This window comes from Penaeus vannamei, chromosome 8 (assembly GCF_042767895.1).
Source record: "Penaeus vannamei isolate JL-2024 chromosome 8, ASM4276789v1, whole genome shotgun sequence".
Lineage (NCBI taxonomy): Eukaryota > Metazoa > Arthropoda > Malacostraca > Decapoda > Penaeidae > Penaeus > Penaeus vannamei.
The window spans coordinates 36177348-36182347 of NC_091556.1; the positions used below are offsets into that span (position 1 = coordinate 36177348).

Below are 5000 nucleotides of genomic sequence, written 5' to 3' on the forward strand. Positions count from 1 at the left end.
CATGTTTTCTCTTCCCATCTGTATCTTTTAGTCTATATTTGTCTGTCAGTAACATCCATTTTGTGGCTCCATCCCTCTTCCTCAGACCCATCTCCCTGTGTGTACATTCACGTGTGTTTCAGTGTCCACCCGTCTGTACGTATGTATATCGGGGAAGCGCGATGGAGGAGCAGCGGGAGGGAGGGCGGGGAGGGAGAGGGGCACAACGGGAGGGAGGGAAGTCGGGGGGATCTAATATTACTGTTCACAATAACTGCTTCCCCCCTGGCCGGCGCTGCGCTTGCGACTCGCTCTCGGATCGGCCGATGTAGGCTTCGGATCCAAATTCACGTGGATCACAATCGTGCAACAATTAATTTCTTCAGCACATACAAGAGAAGAATCTGACTTAGTTCCTAACACAACTTTACCGGCGCTGGTGCTCGGCCTACAGCGTCGCCCGCGCTAGTGACACCCGCTTCGCTCGCCCCTGCGGAGGAAGGGCGGCTCCTGAAGGCGGAATGTTCGCTGCTGTGCTTCCAGGCTCCAAGGTGGCCGCTCCGTTTCGTTGTATCGAGATCGGACAGGTGTAGCGCGTTCGAGTTAGCGGGGTTGTGTGCTACGTCGGGGGTTTTCTCGCCGCCAGTGTTGCTAAAGACGCGCATGGATATTAGCTGTGGTATTTCGATTCGCCCGTGGGAAGTGTGGGCCTCCAGAGTCTTTTTCGCGGTGTTAGCGTCGATTATAAAGTATTTTGAGTTATGTCTGTAAGTTAGAAGGAGCGACTAGCGAGAACAGTCGTTATTTTTGTCTCGAAACGATTCGAACCCTGTCGGTGGTATCGCTGTTCTCCCCTCTCGTCCTCCCCTCCCAACCCCCGCCCCCCCTTAGCCTCTCCCCCTCTCCCTCCTCTCTTTCCCCCAAGTTTATTGTCGGGTTCCCCCAGCCCCCCTCTTCGTATGTGCCTTTCCAACTTCCTTTGTTAACGTGTGTGTGTGTCTGTGTATGTTTGGTGGAGGCGACCGTGCTACACTGTACCACGCTGACAGCCTCGTGTACTCTCGGCTCATAAGCAGTAAGCCGTCTTTTCCCAAACATACGAGATCTGGTTGGGTACACGAAAAATGCCTACCCCTAGGATTATGGTTCAGGAAAGTAAAAGCATATTGACGTGTGCGTGTATACTTGCGTGTGTATATGGGCATACTTATGTACACATACACGTAAACAAAGTTTGATATACACACTCATTAACACATATCAACAGGATTTCTCATTCTCTCTTTCTTTCTAGCTTTCATTTCTCTCTCTCTCTCTCTCTCTCTCTCTCTCTCTCTCTCTCTCTCTCTCTCTCTCTCTCTCTCTCTCTCTCTCTCTCTCTCTTGTTCGTTCGCTCATATACAGAACTTCTTATAAATTATTGAGATGTGAAAATTTGGCTCATCGATCGCTTTTTCTTCTTTTCTGTTTCGTTATTTTACCGACAAACCCTTTGCCCGGACGAGAAGACCTAATGTGATTTTGATCACACACACACACACACACACACACACACACACACACACACACACACACACACACACACACACACACACACACACACACACACACACACCATTACGGTGACTCGTCCATCAGTATTTGCACCAGCGAGCCATCCCCCAACATCCGTGCATCCCGAGCAGCATGTACTGCAGCGTGATCACGGCGAAAGGAAGTGAGCGTGTTGAACTTCGGCGGGTTCCCGGGGCGAGGTGAGGCCGAGCGTCCCGGCAGAGACGGAGGCGAAGGGAGGTGGTAGGAGGAGGGAGGAGGGCCACGGGACGGAGGGTGGGAGGGAGGGAGGACGGAGGGACGGAGGACACGCTCTCCCTCGCCCTCGCCGCCACCTGGCTCACGTTCCTCCAGCGCCGCTCAGTCACGGGGCTTCCGCGGGGATTAATCTCACTTGGGGAACTTCGGGGAAACGGCGGGAAGAAACGGTGATTAGGGCAACAAGGTGGCGAGGAGGGAGGTGGGCGGGCGGCGTTTGGGCGCGCTCTCCGGCGGGTCCGCTGGGCGTTCGAATGGAGTGAACGAAACGGGTAGAGTGAAAGAGTTCCAGGAGGATGGAAGGATATAAAAAGAGCTAGGATGGAAGGGAGCGGTGATGCGCTGCCGTCCTGCAGGGGAGCTGGACTGGAAAATTAGCCTCGAGTGGCACGAGGGGCATCACGCGACAGGTGAGCTCCGGTGTCACCTGTTTGCGTATCCCTTTGATCCGCGGACAAGGACGGCATGAGGCGGTGCCACGCGGGTAATCACGGGAGTGCCAAACGCCAATCACGGCCGGGCGGCAGGGACTGCTAGTGTCGTTTTCTCATGGTAATGGGCTTATCAGCTGCCCCGTCTTGCTGTGCACATCTTTGCACTTGCCTCAGCCGTCCTTTGTTTTCGCCTCCCCGCCTCCTCTCTCCGTCGGGAAGGCTGATGGAGGCTCTGATGGGAGCCTTGGGAGGCCGGGGCCGCGGAATGTGCGGACTGTGGTCAGCGCGGGAATAGGGCGACGCGTATTTTTTGTTTGTTAAGGATTTATGCAGTGCACGTTCAATTCGCGGGGCTGGAAGGGCGCCACAGCGACGCTCAGGAGGAGCGGATCGCCTCCTCCGCAGGTCAACAGCCGTAATGTAAACAAAGAGCGTGCTGAGGACAAGCTCGTCTTGCAAGCTGTCAGAGGAGTGTCCGTTTGGGTATCGCTCCGTGACGGGATGTCAAGGGTCTTCTGATGTTTCACCAGCGGAAGAGTCATCTTCCCCCTTATCCACCATCACCTCCTCCTCTTCCTCCTCCTCCATCTTTTCTTCCTCCTTCACCTCTTCTTCTTCCTCCTCCTCCTCTTCTCTTCCTCCTCCTCCACCTCTTCCACCTCTTCCTCCTTCTCCGTTTGCATCTCCTCTGACTTATCTCCATCACCATTATAGTAATAGTGATAACCGCCATCCTCATCATCTTTATCATAAGCCACCTCCGTCACCATCTTTCCCCTCCTCCCCTTCTGTTGCCCTTCCCACACGTTGGTCTTGAGAAAGTACGGTTGAAACTGTAGTGAATAAGCCGAGAATCCCACGCAGGCAAAGATCGTGCGCCCCGCCGGCCAGGGTGAGCGGATGAGAAAAGTATGGTAGTGCGAGCGCGCGAGAGCGAGTGGGATAGTTAAAGGACAGAGGCTTCGCTCGAGTCTTAACACATGTATGTATCTCTTCACATTCACTTTTCTTTGCAAGACCAGTTGCACGCCTGCGCCATCTTCCTCCAGCCTGTCATTTTCATTTTCTCCCTTTTTCTTCTACTGCATCCCAGCGAGCACCGCCAAGGACGTCGCAAGTCGTAGTTGCCGTGGTAGTCGTGGGCGTTGCGGGCCGTGCAACGCGGCTAACCTTTTCGAGTCCTCTTCCTGTTTGATGACATTTCAGTCAACGGTGAAATTATTCATGCATTTATCTCGTTAGTTACACAGAAGAGAGCGAGAGGGAGAGAGGAGATGAAAAGATGGACCCTTTTTCCAGGGACCGAGGACCGGAGGTGGGGGTGGGGGGATATGTGGCCGCCAGGGAAACAAACCCGTGACAGCAGCGCCTGTTACTGCTGTTTTCTCGGGGATGTAGCGTAACGCTCACTGTTTTCTTTTTTCCTCTAAATTGCTCTCCCGCCAGATCACCATCGGGCGTAGACATTCGGGCGCCCGGACCACGCTCTAGGGCTAGGCGGTCCTGTTCGTGCACACACGAAAATGGGTACTGCAGTGCACGTATATGTATATTGCCTGCGTGTACGGTATAGTACATGTGAGCATTTATCCACAGATAGATGTATTCATGTATGGTTAGCAATTCCTCTCTCTCTCTCTCTCTCTCTCTCTCTCTCTCTCTCTCTCTCTCTCTCTCTCTCTCTCTCTCTCTCTCTCTCTCTCTCTCTCTCTCTCTCTCTCTCTTCTTCCCTCCCTCCCTCCCTCCCTCCCTCCCTCTCTCCCTCCCTCTCCTCTTCCTTCTACCTCTTCCTCGCCCTCTCGCCCTCTCGCCCTCTCGCCCTCCCTCCCTCGCTTCCTCTCTCCATTCCCCCTTCTCGCCCTCTCTACCCTTTCCCCTCCCCCACCGTGCGACCCCCCCACCCCACCTCGGAGCTGATAGTGAATCCAGGTGGGCGCCGTGATCCTCCCCGTCGTGGGAGTGACACCGGGCACACCAACAGCGGGACGGGCCACCGCCGCCGACGCCGCCGCCGCCGCTCCACCTGTGAATAATTGAGAAGCCTTTGTTTGCCGCCTCCCCCACCACCATTGATTAGGAAACTTCCACCCTGGATGTGCGAGGAGCGAGGACTATATAATGGCATACGACTGCTAAATGATCACTTCGGTTCCCCGGCCAGAGGAGGCGAGATGGAACTTTGCAGGATTTATGACTGGTCGTTGCCCAGTGCCGGATTTATGGTCGTTGTTGTTGCCGATGTCGTTGCCGGTGCTGCCGTTGCGTCGCCCTTGCGAACATTGGCGCTTGTTGCTTGTTTTGTTTGTTTATTTCTTGCTTATCCTTTGAGTGAAGGTGATAGCCTTGATTTGGGATTGTTTCATCATCAGTAAATATCTTCGGATATTGTTGTCAAGATTCTGTATTGTAGATAATAACAAAAAGCGTTCTGTTGCGAGGGCTGAAATGTGCAATGTATATTTTTTAAACAAAATGATTTAGATAATTAATGTTACCAAGTATCGTTCGTTAGGTGGTTTCATTTGCTTTTTATAGTGTTATTTACTTATTATTATTTGTCAGCGTCGGCAGCGCCACGTAGAAGGGGGCAGCAAGCATGTGGCAGTTAAGGAAAATTGCTTGCTGTAGAAAACGAACAGTAAAGGGAAATTGCCTTGCCAACTTTATGAATACATTTATTGCGTATAAGTGTCAGCATTATATAGTTGACGGGAGTTCGCGCCCATGCGGGTTCAGCTGCTGTTGGTCAGTCTCCGAATGAACAAAAAACCTTTG

The 5000-nt window shown here is 53.0% G+C and overlaps 1 protein-coding gene across 1 annotated transcript in view; it reads left to right on the top strand.

Annotated features, from left to right (window-relative positions):
* Window positions 1-5000, top strand: part of Chi (LIM domain-binding protein 2 Chi) — a gene marked incomplete in the record, with an annotated part of 43596 nt that overhangs the window by 23626 nt on the left and 14970 nt on the right.